The following is an 18,717-nucleotide window of genomic DNA, read 5'->3' as shown; positions in this document are numbered from 1 at the left end:
ACGTCATCAGGTGTACCGGACATCTGAAATCGGATAACTTAAACTTTCAATTAATCCAGACTGTTAAGCCCTACAATCTGTATACTACAATGTATACTAGAGTCCCAATTTTAATTAAATGGATCTGATTTAAGTTATTTGACAACTCCTATGTGTTTGTTAAGTGTTTTATGGTAGTGATAAAAGGACGTTGTCAGAAGTGGGATTCGAACCCACGCCTCCATTCGGAGACCAGAATTCTAACAATCCAGCTTAAGGAAAGAGGTGACACTTGAGTCTGGCGCCTTAGACCACTCGGCCATCCTGACAACTGCTTGTAGGGTGTTATTGGTGCTCTAATAAATCATATTTCAGTCTTACAAAAACGACTCACGCGAGATACTATTTGTTTTAAAAGCATATGACTGTAAGCACTTAATACCAACTCCTGTATGCGGTATTACTGTGTGACAGAACCAGGGAGGTATGATTATGAGTTTATATGAAAAGTTTTGTCATCAAATCACAATATTCAAAAATAGCTGAGGAATTCATACCGCACAGGTCCCACCGAGATTTGAACTCGGATCGCTGGATTCAAAGCCCAGAGTGCTAACCATTACACCATGGGGCCGCCGATATACGCGATTTGTGATAATTAAAATAATAATAAACATAATCAAGTCGAAATTAACAACTTTCGATCAAAACTCGTTGGCGATTGGCGCCATGGCTTACTTGGTTAAAGCTCCTGTCTAGTAAACAGGAGATCCTGGGTTTGGATCCCAGTGGTGCCTTAGTCATAAAGATCCCGCAGACCATTTTGACTTAAATCTTTTCTTCTACATTCTAAGAATTCAATAATTAAAGTTCAGCTTTTTCGCGACCGACATACAAAGAATCGAAATCGTTAAAGTGTATACGTGATCAGTGCTTTCGGAGGCAAGATTGGAAAAAATTACACCGTGATGTTCAACATAAAATCGACTGACGCCTAACTACAAACGATGGTTAACAGGTATTTAGTAATTAGAATTATTCGAGATCTATTTCTCCTAAATCAGGAATATGGGTTTCGACTCGTTCGTATGGAGTGAACAGAAAAGGCGTGAGTCATATACTTGATTTCAAAGTCACGAATCCATTTAAGGCCAAATATGTTATGCTACTGGGCGGCCTTGAGACGAATACGGATTCGAAGAACATAGCGAATTTAACTAGTTTCTTATTTCTTTCACTAATCTGCAATATATGTAATTTCTTGAGGTTTGAATACGAACAATTCAAAGTTGAAAGAGCAGTTTTGCATTCGGAGTACACTCAAAGTATATAAACGACTGACTCTCTAAAAACCATATAACAAAGGTCCCACCCAGATTTGAACTCGGATCGCTGGATTCAGAGTCCAGAGTGCTAACCATTACACCATGGGGCCAATGATACAAGTTGTTTTATGTTCTGCTTTATTGTTCATAACGTCATCAGGTGTACCGGACATTTGAAATCGGATCACTTAAACTTTTAATTAACTCAGACTGTTAAGCCCTACAATCTGTATACTACAATGTTTACTAGAGTCCCAATTTTAATGAAAAAGTATCTGATTTAAGTTTTTTGACAACTCCTATGTGTTTGTTAAGTGTTTTATGGTAATGATAAAAGGACGTTGTCAGAAGTGGTATTCGAACCCATGCCTCCATTCGGAGACCAGAATTCTCACAATCCAGCTTAAGGAAAGAGGTGAATCTTGAGTATGGCGCCTTAGACCACTCGGCCATCCTGACAACTGCTTGTAGGGTGTTATTGGTGCTCTATTAAATCATATTTCAGTCTTACAAAAACGACTCACGCGAGATACTTTTTTTTTGAAAGTATATGACTGTAAGCACTTAATACCAACTCCTGTTTGCGGTATTACTGTGTGACAGAACCAGGGAGGTATGATTATGAGTTTATATAAAATGTTTTGTCATCAAATCACAATATTCACAAACAGCTGAGGAATTCATACCGCACAGGTCCCACCGAGATTTGAACTCGGATCGCTGGATTCAAAGTCCAGGGTGCTAAACATTACACCATGGGGCCGCCGATGTATGCAATTTGTGATAATTAAAATAATAATAAACATAATCAAGTCGAAATTAACAACTTTCGATCAGAATTCGTTGGCGATTGGCGCCATGGCTTAGTTGGTTAAAGTGCCTGTCTAGTAAACAGGAGATCCTGGGTTCGAATCCCAGTGGTGCCTTAGTCATAGGGATCCCGCAGACCATTTTGACTTAAATCTTTTCTTCTACATTCTAAGAATTCAATAATTAAAGTTCAGCTTTTTCGCGACCGACATACAAAGAATCGAAATCGTTAAAGTGTATACGTGATCAGTGTTTTCGGAGGCAAGATTGGAAAAAATTACACCGTGATGTTCAACATAAAATCGACTGACGCCCAACTACAAACGATGGTTAACAGGTATTTAAATAATTAGAATTATTCGAGATTCTATTTCTCCTAAATCAGGAATATGGGTTTCAACTCGTTCTTATGGAGTGAACAGAAAAGGCGTGAGTCATAAACTTGATTTCAAAGTCACGAATCCATTTGAGGGCCAAATGTGTTATGCTACTGGGCGGCCTTGAGACGAATACGGATTCGAAGAACAGAGCGAATTTAACTAGTTTCTTATTTCTTCCACTAATCTGCAATATATGCACTTTCTCGAGGTTTGAATATGAACAATTCAAAGTTGAAAGAGCAGTTCTGCATTCGGAGTACACTCAAAGTATACAAACGACTGACTCTCTTAAAACCATACAACAAAGGTCGCACCGAGATTTGAACTCGGATCGCTGGATTCAGAGTCCAGAGTGCTAACCATTACACCATGGGGCCAATAATACAAGTTGTTTTATGTTCTGCTTTATTGTTCATAACGTCGTCAGGTGTACCGGACATTTGAAATCGGATCACCCAAACTTTCAATTAATTCAGACTGGTAAGCCCTACAATCTGTACACTACAATGTTTACTAGAGTCCCATTTTTAATGAAAAAGTATCTGATTTAAGTTTTTTGACAACTCCTATGTGTTTGTCAATTTTTTTTTGGTAATGTTAAAAGGACGTTGTCAGAAGTGGAATTCGAACCCACGCCTCCATTCGGAGACCAGAAATCTCACAATCCATCTTAAGGAAAGAGGTGACTCTTGAGTCTGGCGCCTTAGACCACTCGGCCATCCTGACGACTGCTGGTAGGATGTTATTGGTGCTCTATTAAATCATATTTCAGGCTTACAAAAACGACTCATGCGAGATACTATTTGTTTTAAAAGCATATGACTGTAAGCACTTAATACCAACTCCTGTTTGCAGTATTACTGTGTGACAGAATCAGGGAGGTATGATTATGAGTTTATATAAAAAGTTTTGTCATCAAATCACAATATTCAAAAATAGCTGAGGAATTCATACCGCACAAGTCCCACCGAGATTTGAATTCGGATCGCTGGATTCCAAGTCCAGAGTGCTAACCATTACACAATGGGGCCGCCGATATATGCGATTTGTGATAATTAAAATAATAATAAACATAATCAAGTCAAAATTAACAACTTTCGATCAAAATTCTTGCCAATTGTCGCCATGGCTTAGTTGGTTGAAGCGCCTGTCTAGTAAACAGGAGATCCTGGGTTTGAATCCCTGTTGTGCCTTAGTCATAGGAATCCCGCAGACCATTTTGACTTAAATCTTTGCTTCTACATTCTATGAATTCAATAATTAAAGTTCAGCTTTTTCGCGACCGACATACAAAGAATCGAAATCGTTAAAGTGTATACGTGATCAGTGTTTTCGGAGGCAAGATTGGAAAAAATTACACCGTGATGTTCAACATAAAATCGACGGACGCCCAACTACAAACGATGGTTAACAGGTATTTAGTAATTAGAATTATTCGAGACTCTATTTCTCCTAAATCAGGAATATGGGTTTCAACTCGTTCTTATGGAGTAAACAGAAAAGGCGTGAGTCATAAACTTGATTTCAAAGTCACGAATTCATTTGAGGGCCAAATGTGTTATGTTACTGGGCGGCCTTGAGACGAATACGGATTCGAAGAACAGAGCGAATTTAACTAGTTTCTTATTTCTTTCACTAATCTGCAATATATGCACTTTCTTGAGGTTTGAATATGAACAATTCAAAGTTGAAAGAGCTGTTCTGCATTCGGAGTACACTCAAAGTATACAAACGACTGACTCTCTTAAAACCATATAACAAAGGTCCCTCCGAGATTCAGTCAGTCAGTCAGTAGTTTATTTCATCAAATACCAAAAGTACACAATAGACAAAAATAACTACGAATCACATATAAAACAATACTTTCAGTGTGAAGGGAGGCGCGATAAACCAGAAGAGGTTATCGAGCAGCGTCACCCTGGGGGAGTGAGTCTAAAAATTAAATCATAGTGAGAAAAAAGTCAAACAGGATACTAGCAAAAGTCGTGAATAATAAATAAAATAATAAAGTCGAAGACGGCCTTTTTACACATTTAAGTGACCGATATCACGGTGTCACTCTAGTAAGTCTAGTTAATATGAGAATGCGACTCCCGACACCACTGGTCGAGGTAGCCATGGTAACAGCAGTTGGTTATTGAATAACAAACAGAAAGATAAAGTCGAGTTAGTTATTCCAATCGATGCGGAAATAGTGTTATATTTTGACGCCGTACCGCAGTACGGCATAGGAGGGTAGAGACCGCCGGAAAGTATAAGTGAATTCAGTAGCACTCAGAATTTGAGTGATTTTTAAATATAAAATCGTAGGTCTCTACCCAAGGTGGAGGCAGATGTAAACATGAAAATGTGACAAAAATGGGCGAAAAAGCAGTAAAAGGTAAGCATTTTTCTGGTAAATGCTAAGCTATTAATCATAGGATAGATCCAGTACAAAAGCGCATGAGACAACAAAATGCACTAGAAATATACAAATAGGATGATGAGAACCACTATAATACCGGTAAGGTATCATGCTATATTAGTTAAATAAAGCTGCACTTAGTAAATACCAATAATTGATAATAATATCTTAATAAATAACAATAATACGAGTTAACGCTTGTAGTATTAAGAGATAGTTGTTTATTAAACGTTAACTCAAAGATAGGCACTTGTGTGTGACTGTATGACCACGGAAATCTGAGTTAGATTGGAGGTAAGAAAACTGGCGATAAATAATGCAGTTCAAAAATTCTATAAGATTTCGCACATCATCATATATAGAGTATAACAAGAATAGGGATGAATTATGATGATTCCACAGTAACATTGTAATATATAAAATACAACAAGCATTTAACAGCAAATAAACAGGTCTCTTCATTACAGGCAGGCTGTGGATCGAGTTGAATATGACCTTGATGGACACAAAGCAAGGATAAAATATGAAACAGCGACTTGGAAAATTCAGGTGGGTTGGTAAGAGGAAATCATGAATTTTTTATAAATAAATTTGAAAGTCATGTAAGATGACTCACGTAGGTCTTGGGGTAGACTGTTCCAAATTGAAACACCTTGATATTTCAAAGAATTTTGGGATTTGCTTAGTGAGAAGCGAGATACAAAAAAATTACTCTTTGTTGAGGAGCGGGTGTTATATTTATGCACTGAAGTTAGGGTGAAAAAATACTGGTCGAAAGCCGCTGGCAATTAATTGTTTTGGAATTGGTGTATAATCTTAGAAATTTCTAGTTTGTAGATGTCATGTAATTTTAGTACTCTATGCTTATAATATTGGTTGTTTAAATTAGAACGTAAAGGTGCCCAGGAAAGGATTCTAATGGCCCTATTTTGTAAGACTTCCAATTTACGCATGTTTACTTTAGCTGTAGAACCCCATGCCGCTATGGCATACTGAATGTGGGCCTGAAAAAGTGCGTAGTAAATTGTTCTTAGTGTGGTATCCTGTAAGTAATATCTAACCTTACCCAGGATCCCTACCGTTCTTGATAGTTTTCTATGCAAATCAGCAGTGTGGGTGTTCCACTTTAATTGGTGGTCGATATTGAGTCCTAGATATTTATAAGACTGGACTACTTCTAAATTTCTGCCATTTATTCCAATTGCGAGGTTGGGGTATCTAGTGTGAGATTTTGAACTGAACACCATGACTTTTGACTTATCTATATTCACTGTTAGCTTGTTGCATAACATCCATTCATAAATTTTATTTATTTCAGTGTTCATATTTAGCTGGAGTGTAGTCGGATCCTTCGCGCTGGTGAGCAAGCATGCATCATCTGCAAATAGTTTACTCAAAAGATTCGAGCTGTTGGAAAGGTCGTTTATGAAACATAAGAACGCTAATGGGCCAACTACTGAGCCCTGAACAATTCCGCAGTGGATGGGTAACATTGGGGATCTATGGGGACCTATTTCAACAAATTGATACCGGCCTGTCAGGTAATCGAATAACAGTTTTCCTGCATTACCCCTAAAACCGTAATGTCTTAACTTGTGAATGAGAATAGAGTGGTCTACGGTATCAAAAGCCTTTTTTAGATCTAGGAAGGCACAACAAACATAATCGCCTTTGTCTATTTTATCATATATAAATGTTGTCAGATCAATGATAGCATGACTGGTGGAGTGTTTGGTCTGGAATCCAAATTGACATTTGTTTATCAAACTGAATATAGTACAATAGCTCACCATTCTGGTATACAAAAACTTTTCCATTATGATGCTAATTGAAGATAAAATAGAGATTGGACTATAATTTTAAGGGTTGTTTTTTTCCCGCATTTAAAAATTGGTATAACTCTAGCAAGTTTTAATGAAGAAGGAAAAGAAAGATTTGAACTCGGATCGCTGGATTCAGAGTCCAGAGTGCTAACCATTACACAATGGGGCCAATAATACAATTTGTTTTATGTTCTGCTTTATTGTTCATAACGTCGTCAGGTGTACCGGACATTTGAAATCGGATCACTTAAACTTTCAATTAATCCAGACTGTTAAGCCCTACAATCTGTATACTACAATGTTTACTAGAGTCCCAATTTTAATTAAAAGGATCTGATTTAAGTTATTTGACAACTCCTATGTGTTTGTTAAGTGTTTTATGGTAGTGATAAAAGGACGTTGTCAGAAGTGGGATTCGAACCCACGCCTCCATTCGGAGACCAGAATCCTCACAATGCAGCTTAAGGAAAGAGGTGACTCATGAGTCTGGCGTCTTAGACCATTCGGCCATCATGACAACTGCTTGAAGGATGTTATTGGTGCTCTATTGAATCATATTTGAGGCTTACAATAACGACTCATGCGAGATACTATTCATTTTAAAAGCATATGACTGTAAGCACTTAATACCAACTCCTGTTTGCAGTATTACTGTGTGACAGAATCAGGGAGGTATGATTATGAGTTTATATAAAAAGTTTTGTCATCAAATCACAATATTCAAATAGCTGAGGAATTCATACCGCACAGGGCCCACCGAGATTTGAACTAGGATCACTGGATTCAAAGTCCAGAGTGCTAACCATTACACCATGGGGCCGCCGATATATGCGATTTGTGATAATTAAAATAATAATAAACATAATCAAGTCAAAATTAACAACTTTCGATCAAAATTCGTTGCCGATTGGCGCCATGGCTTAGTTGGTTAAAGCGCCTGTCTAGTAAACAGGAGATCCTGGGTTCGAATCCCAGTGGTGCCTTAGTCATGGGGATCCCGCAGACCATTTTGACTTAAATCTTTTCTTCTACATTCTATGAATTCAATAATTAAAGTTCAGCTTTTTCGCGACCGACATACAAAGAATCGAAATCGTTAAAGTGTATACGTGATCAGTGCTTTCGGAGGCAAGATTGGAAAAAATTACACCGTGATGTTCAACATAAAATCGACGGACGCCCAACTACAAACGATGGTTAACAGGTGTTTAGTATTTAGAATTATTCGAGATTCTATTTCTCCTAAATCAGGAATATGGGTTTCAACTCGTTCTTATGGAGTGAACAGAAAAGGCGTGAGGTATAAACTTGATTTCAAAGTCACGAATCCATTCGAGGGCCAAATGTGTTAAGCTACTGGGCGGCCTTGAGACGAATACGGATTCGAAGAACAGAGCGAATTTAACTAGTTTCTTATTTCTTTCACTAATCTGCAATATATGCACTTTCTTGAGGTTTGAATATGAACAATTCAAAGTTGAAAGAGCAGTTCTGCATTCGGAGTACACTCAAAGTATACAAACGACTGACTTTCTTAAAACCATATAACAAAGGTCCCACCGAGCACTTAATACCAACTCATGTTTGCGGTATTACTGTGTGACAGAACCAGAGTGCTAACCATTACATCATGGGGCCGCCGATATATGCGATTTGTGATAATTAAAATAATAATAAACATAATCAAGTCGAAATTAACAACTTTCGATCAAAATTCGTGGGCGATTGGCGCCATGGCTTAGTTGGTTAAAGCGCCTGTCTAGTAAACAGGAGATCCTGGGTTCGAATCCCAGTGGTGCCTTAGTCATAGGGATCCCGCAGACCATTTTGACTTAAATCTTTTCTTCTACATTCTATGAATTCAATAATTAAAGTTCAGCTTTTTGGCGACCGACATACATACAAAGAATCGAAATTGTTAAAGTGTATACGTGATCAGTGCTTTCGGAGGCAAGATTTGAAAAAATTACACGGTGATGTTCAACATAAAATCGACAGACGCCCAACTACAAACGACGATTAACAGGTATTTAGTAATTAGAATTATTCGAGATCTATTTTTCCTAAATCAGAAATATGGGTTTCAACTCGTTCTTATGGAGTGAACAGAAAAGGCGTGAGTCATAAACTTGATTTCAAAGTCACGAATCCATTTGAGTGCCAAATGTGTTATGCTACTGGGCGGCCTTGAGACGAATACGTATTCGAAGAACAGAGCAAATTTAACTAGTTTCTTATTTCTTTCACTAATCTGCAATATATGCACTTTCTTGAGGTTTGAATATGAACAATTCAAAGTTGAAAGAGCAGTTCTGCATTCGGAGTACACTCAAAGTATACAAACGACTGACTCTCTTAAAACCATATAACAAAGGTCCCACCGAGATTTGAACTCGGATCGCTGGATTCAGAGTCCAGAGTGCTAACCATTACACCATGGGGCCAATGATACAAGTTGTTTTATGTTCTGCTTTATTGTTCATAACGTCGTCAGGTGTACCGGACATTTGAAATCGGATCACTTAAACTCTCAATTAATCCAGACTGTTAAGCCCTACAATTTGTATACTACAATGTTTACTAGAGTCCCAATTTTAATTAAGAGGATCTGATTTAAGTTATTTGATAACTCCTATGTGTTTGTTAAGTGTTTTATGGTAGTGATAAAAGGACGTTGTCAGAAGTGGGATTCGAACCCACGCCTCCATTCGGAGACCAGAATTCTCACAATCCAGCTTAAGGAAAGAGGTGACTTTTGAGTCTGGCGCCTTAGACCACTCGGCCATCCTGACAACTGCTTGTAGTGTGTTATTGGTGCTCTATTAAATCATATTTCAGTCTTACAAAAACGACTCACGCGAGATACTATTTGTTTTAAAAGCATATGACTGTAAGCACTTAATACCAACTCCTGTTTGCGGTATTACTGTGTGACAGAACCAGGGAGGTATGATTATGAGTTTATATAAAATGTTTTGTCATCAAATCACAATATTCAAAAACAGCTGAGGAATTCATACCGCACAGGTCCCACCGAGATTTGAACTCGGATCGCTGGATTCAAGGCCAGAGTGCTAACCATTACACCATGGGGCCGCTAATATATGCGATTTGTTTTAATTAAAATAATAATGAACATAATCAAGTCGAAATTAACAACTTTCGATCAAAATCCGTTGGCGATTGGCGCCATGGCTTAGTTGGTTAAAGCGCCTGTCTAGTAAACAGGAGATCCTGGGTTCGGATCCCAGTGGTGCCTTAGTCATAGGGATCCCGCAGACAATTTAGACTTAAATCTTTTCTTCTACATTCTATGAATTCAATAATTAAAGTTCAGCTTTTTCGCGACCGACATACAAAGAATCGAAATTGTTAAAGTGTATACGTGATCAGTGCTTTCGGAGGCAAGATTTGAAAAAATTACACGGTGATGTTCAACATAAAATCGACAGACGCCCAACTACAAACGACGATTAACAGGTATTTAGTAATTAGAATTATTCGAGATCTATTTCTCCAAAATCAGGAATATGGGTTTCAACTCGTTCTTATGGAGTGAACAGAAAAGGCGTGAGTCATAAACTTGATTTCAAAGTCACGAGTCCATTTGAGGGCCAAATGTGTTATGCTACTGGGCGGCCTTGAGACGAATACGGATTCGAAGAATCGAGCGAATTTAACTATTTTCTTATTTCTTTCACTAATCTGCAATATATGCACTTTCTTGAGGTTTGAATATGAACAATTCAAAGTTGAAAGAGCAGTTCTGCCATCGGAGTACACTCAAAGTATACAAACGACTGACTCTCTTAAATCCATATAACAAAGGTCCCACCGAGATTTGAACTCGGATCGCTGGATTCAGAATCCAGAGTGCTAACCATTTCACCATGGGGCCAATAATACAAGTTGTTTTATGTTCTGCTTTATTGTTCATAACGTCGTCAGGTGTACCGGATATTTGAAATCGGATCACTTAAACTTTCAATTAATCCAGACTGTTAAGCCCTACAATCTGTATACTACAATGTTTACTAGAGTCCCGATTTTAATTAAAAGGATCTGATTTAAGTTATTTGACAACTCCTATGTGTTTGTTAAGTGTTTTATGGTAGTGATAAAAGGACGTTGTCAGAAGTGGGATTCGAACCCACGCCTCCATTCGGAGACCAGAATTCTCACAAAGAGGTGACTCTTGAGACTGGCGCTTTAGACTACTCGGCCATCCTGACAACTGCTTGTAGTGTGTTATTGCTGCTCTATTAAATCATATTTCAGTCTTACAAAAACGACTCACGCGAGATACTATTTGTTTTAAAAGCATATGACTGTAAGCACTTAATACCAACTCCTGTTTGCGGTATTACTGTGTGACAGAACTAGGGAGGTATGATTATGAGTGTATATAAAAAGTTTTGTCATCAAATTACAATATTCAAAAATAGCTGAGGAATTCATACCGCACAGGTCCCACCGAGATTTGAACTCGGATCGCTGGATTCAAAGTCCAGAGTGCTAACCATTACACCATGGGGCCGCCGATATACGCGATTTGTGATAATTAAAATAATAATAAACATAATCAAGTCGAAATTAACAACTTTCGATCAAAATTCGTTGGCGATTGGAGCCATGGCTTAGTTGGTTAAAGCGCCTGTCTAGTAAACAGGAGATCCTGGGTTCGAATACGAGTGGTGCCTTAGTCATAGAAATCCCGCAGACCATTTTGACTTAACTCTTTTCTTCTACATTCTATGAATTCAAAATTTAAAGTTCAGCTTTTTCGCGACCGACATACAAAGAATCGAAATCGTTAAAGTGTATACGTAATCTGTGCTTTCGGAGGCAAGATTGGAAAAAATTACACCGTGATGTTCAACATAAAATCGACGGACGCCCAACTACAAACGATGGTTAACAGGTATTTAGTAATTAGAATTATTCGAGATTCTATTTCTCCTAAATCGGGAATATGGGTTTCAACTCGTTCTTATGGAGTGAACAGAAAAGGCGTGAGTCATAAACTTGATTTCAAAGTCACGAATCCATTTGAGGGCCAAATGTGTTATGCTACTGGGCGGCCTTGAGACGAATACGGATTCGAAGAACAGAGCGAATTTAACTAGTTTCTTTTTTCTTTCACTAATCTGCAATATATGCACTTTCTTGAGGTTTGAATATGAACAATTCAAAGTTGAAAGAGCAGTTCTGAATTCGGAGTACACTCAAAGTATACAAACGACTGACTCACTTAAAACCATATAACAAAGGTCCCACCGAGATTTGAACTCGGATCCTTGGATTCAGAATCCAGAGTGCTAACCATTTTACCATGGGGCCAATAATACAAATTGTTTTATGTTCTGCTTTATTGTTCATAACGTCGTCAGGTGTACCGGACATTTGAAATCGGATCACTTAAACTTTCAATTAATCCAGACTGTTAAGCCCTACAATCTGTATACTACAATGTTTACTAGAGTCCCAATTTTAATTAAAAGGATCTGATTTAAGTTATTTGATAACTCCTATGTGTTTGTTAAGTGTTTTATGGTAGTGATAAAAGGACGTTGTCAGAAGTGGGATTCGAACCCACGCCTCCATTCGGAGACCAGAATTCTCACAATCCAGCTTAAGGAAAGAGGTGACTCTTGAGTCTGGCGCCTTAGACCACTCGGCCATCCTGACAACTGTTTGTAGTGTGTTATTGGTGCTCTATTAAATCATATTTCAGTCTTACAAAAACGACTCACGCGAGATACTATTTGTTTTAAAAGCATATGACTGTAAGCACTTAATACCAACTCCTGTTTGCGGTATTACTGTGGGACAGAACCAGGGAGGTATGATTATGAGTTTATATAAAAAGTTTTGTCATCAAATCACAATATTCAAAAATAGCTGAGGAATTCATACCGCACAGGTCCCACCGACATTTGAACTCGGATCGCTGGATTCAAAGTCCAGGGTCCTAACCATTACACCATGGGGCCGCCGATATATGCGATTTGTGATAATTAAAATAATAATAAACAGAATCAAGTCTAAATTAACAACTTTCGATCAAAATCCGTTGGCGATTGGCGCCATGGCTTAGTTGGTTAAATCGCCTGTCTAGTAAACAGGAGATCCTGGGTTCGGATCCCAGTGGTGCCTTAGTCATAGGGATCCCGCAGACTATTTAGACTTAAATCTTTTCTTCTACATTCTATGAATTCAATAATTAAAGTTCAGCTTTTTCGCGACCGACATACAAAGAATCGAAATTGTTAAAGTGTATACGTGATCAGTGCTTTCGGAGGCAAGATTTGAAAAAATTACACGGTGATGTTCAACATAAAATCGACAGACGCCCAACTACAAACGACGATTAACAGGTATTTAGTAATTAGAATTATTCGAGATCTATTTCTCCAAAATCAGGAATATGGGTTTCAACTCGTTCTTATGGAGTGAACAGAAAAGGCGTGAGTCATAAACTTGATTTCAAAGTCACGAGTCCATTTGAGGGCCAAATGTGTTATGCTACTGGGCGGCCTTGAGACGAATACGGATTCGAAGAACCGAGCGAATTTAACTAGTTTCTTATTTCTTTCACTAATCTGCAATATATGCACTTTCTTGAGGTTTGAATATGAACAATTCAAAGTTGAAAGAGCAGTTCTGCATTCGGAGTACACTCAAAGTATACAAACGACTGACTCTCTTAAATCCATATAACAAAGGTCCCACCGAGATTTGAACTCGGATCGCTGGATTCAGAATCCAGAGTGCTAACCATTTCACCATGGGGCCAATAATACAAGTTGTTTTATGTTCTGCTTTATTGTTCATAACGTCGTCAGGTGTACCGGATATTTGAAATCGGATCACTTAAACTTTCAATTAATCCAGACTGTTAAGCCCTACAATCTGTATACTACAATGTTTACTAGAGTCCCGATTTTAATTAAAAGGATCTGATTTAAGTTATTTGACAACTCCTATGTGTTTGTTAAGTGTTTTATGGTAGTGATAAAAGGACGTTGTCAGAAGTGGGATTCGAACCCACGCCTCCATTCGGAGACCAGAATTCTCACAAAGAGGTGACTCTTGAGACTGGCGCTTTAGACTACTCGGCCATCCTGACAACTTCTTGTAGTGTGTTATTGGTGCTCTATTAAATCAGATTTCAGTCTTACAAAAACGACTCACGCGAGATACTATTTGTTTTAAAAGCATATGACTGTAAGCACTTAATACCAACTCCTGTTTGCGGTATTACTGTGTGACAGAACCAGGGAGGTATGATTATGAGTGTATATAAAAAGTTTTTTCATCAAATTACAATATTCAAAAAGAGCTGAGGAATTCATACCGTACAGGTCCCACCGAGATTTGAACTCGGATCGCTGGATTCAAAGTCCAGAGTGCTAACCATTACACCATGGGGCCGCCGATATACGCGATTTGTGATAATTAAAATAATAATAAACATAATCAAGTCGAAATTAACAACTTTCGATCAAAATTCGTTGGCGATTGGAGCCATGGCTTAGTTGGTTAAAGCGCCTGTCTAGTAAACAGGAGATCCTGGGTTCGAATCCGAGTGGTGCCTTAGTCATAGGAATCCCGCAGACCATTTTGACTTAACTCTTTTCTTCTACATTCTATGAATTCAAAATTTAAAGTTCAGCTTTTTCGCGACCGACATACAAAGAATCGAAATCGTTAAAGTGTATACGTAATCAGTGCTTTCGGAGGCAAGATTGGAAAAAATTACACCGTGATGTTCAACATAAAATCGACGGACGCCCAACTACAAACGATGGTTAACAGGTATTTAGTAATTAGAATTATTCGAGATTCTATTTCTCCTAAATCGGGAATATGGGTTTCAACTCGTTCTTATGGAGTGAACAGAAAAGGCGTGAGTCATAAACTTGATTTCAAAGTCACGAATCCATTTGAGGGCCAAATGTGTTATGCTACTGGGCGGCCTTGAGACGAATACGGATTCGAAGAACAGAGCGAATTTAACTAGTTTCTTATTTCTTTCACTAATCTGCAATAGATGCACTTTCTTGTGGTTTGAATATGAACAATTCAAAGTTGAAAGAGCAGTTCTGCATTCGGAGTACACTCAAAGTATACAAACGACTGACTCTCTTAAAACCATATAACAAAGGTCCCACCGAGATTTGAACTCGGATCGCTGGATTCAGAATCCAGAGTGCTAACCATTTCACCATGGGGCCAATAATACAAGTTGTTTTATGTTCTGCTTTATTGTTCATAACGTCGTCAGGTGTACCGGACATTTGAAATCGGATCACTTAAACTTTCAATTAATCCAGACTGTTAAGCCCTAGAATCTGTATACTACAATGCTTACTAGAGTCCCAATTTTAATTAAAAGGATCTGATTTAAGTTATTTGATAACTCCTATGTGTTTGTTAAGTGTTTTATGGTAGTGATAAAAGGACGTTGTCAGAAGTGGGATTCGAACCCACGCCTCCATTCGGAGACCAGAATTCTCACAAAGAGGTGACTCTTGAGTCTGGCGCCTTAGACCACTCGGCCATCTTAACAACTGCTTGTAGTGTGTTATTGTTGCTCTATTAAATCATATTTCAGTCTTACAAAACTACTCAAGCGTGTTACTATTTGTTTTAAAAGCATATGACTGTAAGCACTTAATACCAACTCCTGTTTGCGGTATTACTGTGTGACAGAACTAGGGAGGTATGATTATGAGTTTTAATAAAAAGTTTTGTCATCAAATCACAATATTCAAAAATAGCTGAGGAATTCATACCGGACAGGTCCCACCGAGATTTGAACTCGGATCGCTGGATTCAAAGTCCAGAGTGCTAACCATTACACCATGGGGCCGCCGATATATGCGATTTGTGATAATTAAAATAATAATAAACATAATCAAGTCTAAATTAACAACTTTCGATCAAAATTCGTTGGCGATTCGCGCCATGGCTTAGTTGGTTAAAGCGCCTGTCTAATAAACAGGAGATCCTGGGTTCGAATCCCAGTGGTGCCTTAGTCATAGGGATTTTTCTTTTCTAGTATTTATTTTTTTTTTGTTTACTGTATAGTATACCCTAAATTTATCGCGTTTTATTCTTACTTAAATAAATTCTCAGTGGTTGTGTGTGTGTGTGTGTGGCTGGTGGGTGCATGTGAGCGTGTGTGAAATAACTTAATAATTTTAGGTGAGTAAACACGTACCACTTCCTCTTGGCAAAACCTTCCATCTTATATTTTGTACGCTATAAACCTTATCTAAGGTTTTGTTTGCTCCCCTGATTTCATAATCAGTTTTTATTTATTTGTTTTTATCTGTCAAATGTATTGTTATGCTGATTATGGAGTCGAAATAAACTTATACTTATACTTATCCCGCCGACCATTTTGACTTAAATCTTTTCTTCTACATTCTATGAATTCAATAATTAAAGTTCAGCTTTTTCGCGACCGGCATACAAAGAATCGAAATCGTTAAAGTGTATACGTGATCAGTGCTTTCGGAGGCAAGATTGGAAAAAATTACACCGTGATGTTCAACATAAAATCGACGGACGCCCAACTACAAACGATGGTTAACAGGTATTTAGTAATTAGAATTATTCGAGATTCTATTTTTCCTAAATCGGGAATATGGGTTTCAACTCGTTCTTATGGAGTGAACAGAAAAGGCGTGAGTCATATACTTGATTTCAAAGTCACGAATCCATTTGAGGGCCAAATGTGTTATCCTACTGGGCGGCCTAGAGACGAATATGGAGAACAGAGCAAATTTAACTAATTTCTTATTTCTTTCACTAATCTGCAATATATGCACTTTCTTGAGGTTTGAATATGAACAATTCAAAGTTGAAAGAGCAGTTCTGCATTCGGAGTACACTCAAAGTATACAAACGACTGACTCTCTTAAAACCATATAACAAAGGTCCCACCGAGATTTGAACTCGGATCGCTGGATTCAGAGTCCAGGGTGCTAACCATTACACATCATGGGGCCAATAATACAAGTTGTTTTATGTTCTGCTTTATTGTTCATAACGTCGTCAGGTGTACCGGACATTTGAAATCGGATCACTTAAACTTTCAATTAATCCAGACTGTTGAGCCCTACAATCTGTATACTACAATGTTTACTAGAGTTCCAATTTTAATTAAAAGGATCTGATTTAAGTTATTTGACAATTCCTATGTGTTTGTTAAGTGTTTTATGGTAGTGATAAAAGGACGTTGTCAGAAGTGGGATTTGAACCCACGCCTCCATTCGGAGACCAGAATTCTCACAATCCAGCTTAAGGAAAGAGGTGACTCTTGAGTCTGGCGCCTTAGACCAGGGGTTCTCAAACTTTTGGTGTTGCGGAGCCCTTGAAAGGTTGAATATTATACGCGGAGCCCCAAAATAAATGTTAAAATTTTACTTTCAGATTAATATTCCTGGGCAAGTTAAAAGTACTTTACTTATTTTAAATGCTGAACCCTTTTTAATAGGGTTAACACAAGTCATAGATAAATCTAAATTTCAAACATAATATACTATAGCTATAAATTTGGCACTTGACCAACATATTGATAAATTAGGGGGCGAATCTTTTCCCTTTTGACATTGAAAGACTTAAAAGGCCGCTAATAACGTGCGCGATATCATTTTGTTACAATCGCCGATTTTTTTCGTCAGCATGGCGTGTTTTTGAACCTTTAAACATCTTTACGCCGGTGTTTATTCTCCCTAAATCAAAAATTTCCCTCGTCATATACATGTATTGTTACACAATGACGACGTTAATTGCTTTTTGTTCTCTTGGGGAAGTATGAGTTTAATGTGAAAAACATGTTACCATATTATAGTCATCGGCGATGAAGGCTAAAAATAATAATTAATAAAGAGGTAAATCCGCAACTCAAATTTCTTAATTGAAAAACGCCTTCTAAAATATTAAAACTGAAACTTAAAATGGAAGATCACACGTTTCGTTTTCAGCAGACTCACCTCAGATTGAAAACGCTTTTATAGACTTTGCAAATCATAAAATTTGGTGTTATGTTAGGTTTTCATCGTAGTAACTGCGAAATCGAAACACAGTCAATTGTGAGCGCGATCCGCGATGTACCTTTTTTCATTCTGAAACTACCGGCAGAGCCGAATGCAATAAAATAAATTTCAATTGTTCGTATTTTTCCCAAATATTGTGATTTTTTAAACGGCGATATCTTGCTTAAAAATAATCTCAAGTGCAAAAGAACAAATCAAGTTTGACAAATCCCAAGATCGCAAAAATACGACTCCAATTTATTTATAGTTGGCAGTTTATCACATATTTTGTGTTATTTTAGAATAGTATTTTCATTTTAGTAATCCTAATAGTAATCTCGAACCAAACGTGAGTAACGATGAGACACGTTAAATGCTCGCATCGGTCATGGATTGAATATTTTACGCAACAGAAATCTCGTTATCCGTTTTTTTAATCGCGAAGAATGTTGCGCGGAAATTTCCGATTCCAATTTTGAACCACCTGCCTCTTAAGAATCCTGGCTGCGCTCCTGCTTTTAAGTAATGTCATTTTTTAATTCCGCCTCTTTACCATATTTCGAGGCTATATCGTTGTCAGATTTTATCAATGCTGTTATTGCTTCTTTGAACAGTTACAAAATTTTGAGTCAGTATTTTGAAGAGTTCGCGGAGCCCCTGGGTTTCTCTCGCGGAGCCATGGGGCTCCGTACGGAGCACTTTGAGAACCTATGCCTTAGACCACTCGGCCATCCTGACAACTGCTTGTAGGGTGTTATTGGTGCTCTATTAAATCATATGTCAGTCTTACAAAAACGACTCACGCGAGATACTATTTGTTTTAAAAGCATATGGCTGTAAGCACTTAATACCAACTCCTGTTTGCGGTATTACTGTGTGACAGAACCAGGGAGGTATGATTATGAGTTTATATAAAATGTTTTGTCATCAAATCACAATATTCAAAAA

The 18,717-nt window shown here is 37.8% G+C and overlaps 23 non-coding genes across 23 annotated transcripts; 5 read left to right on the top strand and 18 right to left on the bottom strand.

Annotated features, from left to right (window-relative positions):
• Positions 1-191: 191 nt before the first annotated feature.
• On the bottom strand, positions 192-308 carry Trnal-caa (transfer RNA leucine (anticodon CAA)). Its single transcript has 2 exons — positions 271-308; positions 192-237 (listed from the first exon to the last, which is right to left on the bottom strand). It is a non-coding gene; the product is annotated as a tRNA-Leu (tRNA).
• Positions 309-541: 233 nt separating this feature from the next.
• Positions 542-613, bottom strand: Trnaq-uug (transfer RNA glutamine (anticodon UUG)). The gene has a single exon. It is a non-coding gene; the product is annotated as a tRNA-Gln (tRNA).
• Positions 614-1,342: 729 nt separating this feature from the next.
• Trnaq-cug (transfer RNA glutamine (anticodon CUG)) lies at positions 1,343-1,414 on the bottom strand. Its single transcript has one exon. It is a non-coding gene; the product is annotated as a tRNA-Gln (tRNA).
• A 742-nt stretch (positions 1,415-2,156) lies between these two features.
• On the top strand, positions 2,157-2,230 carry Trnat-agu (transfer RNA threonine (anticodon AGU)). The gene has a single exon. It is a non-coding gene; the product is annotated as a tRNA-Thr (tRNA).
• A 569-nt stretch (positions 2,231-2,799) lies between these two features.
• Positions 2,800-2,871, bottom strand: Trnaq-cug (transfer RNA glutamine (anticodon CUG)). Its single transcript has one exon. It is a non-coding gene; the product is annotated as a tRNA-Gln (tRNA).
• Positions 2,872-3,103: 232 nt separating this feature from the next.
• On the bottom strand, positions 3,104-3,220 carry Trnal-caa (transfer RNA leucine (anticodon CAA)). Its single transcript has 2 exons — positions 3,183-3,220; positions 3,104-3,149 (listed from the first exon to the last, which is right to left on the bottom strand). It is a non-coding gene; the product is annotated as a tRNA-Leu (tRNA).
• A 4,249-nt stretch (positions 3,221-7,469) lies between these two features.
• On the bottom strand, positions 7,470-7,541 carry Trnaq-uug (transfer RNA glutamine (anticodon UUG)). The gene has a single exon. It is a non-coding gene; the product is annotated as a tRNA-Gln (tRNA).
• Positions 7,542-7,630: 89 nt separating this feature from the next.
• Trnat-agu (transfer RNA threonine (anticodon AGU)) lies at positions 7,631-7,704 on the top strand. Its single transcript has one exon. It is a non-coding gene; the product is annotated as a tRNA-Thr (tRNA).
• A 744-nt stretch (positions 7,705-8,448) lies between these two features.
• Trnat-agu (transfer RNA threonine (anticodon AGU)) lies at positions 8,449-8,522 on the top strand. The gene has a single exon. It is a non-coding gene; the product is annotated as a tRNA-Thr (tRNA).
• Positions 8,523-9,093: 571 nt separating this feature from the next.
• Trnaq-cug (transfer RNA glutamine (anticodon CUG)) lies at positions 9,094-9,165 on the bottom strand. Its single transcript has one exon. It is a non-coding gene; the product is annotated as a tRNA-Gln (tRNA).
• A 231-nt stretch (positions 9,166-9,396) lies between these two features.
• On the bottom strand, positions 9,397-9,513 carry Trnal-caa (transfer RNA leucine (anticodon CAA)). Its single transcript has 2 exons — positions 9,476-9,513; positions 9,397-9,442 (listed from the first exon to the last, which is right to left on the bottom strand). It is a non-coding gene; the product is annotated as a tRNA-Leu (tRNA).
• A 393-nt stretch (positions 9,514-9,906) lies between these two features.
• Trnat-agu (transfer RNA threonine (anticodon AGU)) lies at positions 9,907-9,980 on the top strand. Its single transcript has one exon. It is a non-coding gene; the product is annotated as a tRNA-Thr (tRNA).
• Positions 9,981-10,547: 567 nt separating this feature from the next.
• Positions 10,548-10,619, bottom strand: Trnaq-cug (transfer RNA glutamine (anticodon CUG)). The gene has a single exon. It is a non-coding gene; the product is annotated as a tRNA-Gln (tRNA).
• A 231-nt stretch (positions 10,620-10,850) lies between these two features.
• Positions 10,851-10,953, bottom strand: Trnal-caa (transfer RNA leucine (anticodon CAA)). Its single transcript is given in 2 exon segments — positions 10,851-10,896; positions 10,916-10,953. It is a non-coding gene; the product is annotated as a tRNA-Leu (tRNA).
• Positions 10,954-11,186: 233 nt separating this feature from the next.
• Positions 11,187-11,258, bottom strand: Trnaq-uug (transfer RNA glutamine (anticodon UUG)). The gene has a single exon. It is a non-coding gene; the product is annotated as a tRNA-Gln (tRNA).
• Positions 11,259-12,292: 1,034 nt separating this feature from the next.
• Trnal-caa (transfer RNA leucine (anticodon CAA)) lies at positions 12,293-12,409 on the bottom strand. Its single transcript has 2 exons — positions 12,372-12,409; positions 12,293-12,338 (listed from the first exon to the last, which is right to left on the bottom strand). It is a non-coding gene; the product is annotated as a tRNA-Leu (tRNA).
• Positions 12,410-13,444: 1,035 nt separating this feature from the next.
• Positions 13,445-13,516, bottom strand: Trnaq-cug (transfer RNA glutamine (anticodon CUG)). Its single transcript has one exon. It is a non-coding gene; the product is annotated as a tRNA-Gln (tRNA).
• Positions 13,517-13,747: 231 nt separating this feature from the next.
• Trnal-caa (transfer RNA leucine (anticodon CAA)) lies at positions 13,748-13,850 on the bottom strand. The gene is given in 2 exon segments: positions 13,748-13,793; positions 13,813-13,850. It is a non-coding gene; the product is annotated as a tRNA-Leu (tRNA).
• A 233-nt stretch (positions 13,851-14,083) lies between these two features.
• Trnaq-uug (transfer RNA glutamine (anticodon UUG)) lies at positions 14,084-14,155 on the bottom strand. Its single transcript has one exon. It is a non-coding gene; the product is annotated as a tRNA-Gln (tRNA).
• A 731-nt stretch (positions 14,156-14,886) lies between these two features.
• On the bottom strand, positions 14,887-14,958 carry Trnaq-cug (transfer RNA glutamine (anticodon CUG)). Its single transcript has one exon. It is a non-coding gene; the product is annotated as a tRNA-Gln (tRNA).
• Positions 14,959-15,189: 231 nt separating this feature from the next.
• Trnal-caa (transfer RNA leucine (anticodon CAA)) lies at positions 15,190-15,292 on the bottom strand. Its single transcript is given in 2 exon segments — positions 15,190-15,235; positions 15,255-15,292. It is a non-coding gene; the product is annotated as a tRNA-Leu (tRNA).
• Positions 15,293-15,524: 232 nt separating this feature from the next.
• Positions 15,525-15,596, bottom strand: Trnaq-uug (transfer RNA glutamine (anticodon UUG)). Its single transcript has one exon. It is a non-coding gene; the product is annotated as a tRNA-Gln (tRNA).
• Positions 15,597-15,685: 89 nt separating this feature from the next.
• On the top strand, positions 15,686-15,759 carry Trnai-aau (transfer RNA isoleucine (anticodon AAU)). The gene has a single exon. It is a non-coding gene; the product is annotated as a tRNA-Ile (tRNA).
• The last annotated feature ends 2,958 nt before the right edge of the window (positions 15,760-18,717 follow it).

This window comes from Styela clava, chromosome 8, assembly GCF_964204865.1.
Source record: "Styela clava chromosome 8, kaStyClav1.hap1.2, whole genome shotgun sequence".
Taxonomy (NCBI): Eukaryota; Metazoa; Chordata; class Ascidiacea; order Stolidobranchia; family Styelidae; genus Styela; species Styela clava.
This window is presented reverse-complemented; position numbering and strand designations above follow the sequence as displayed.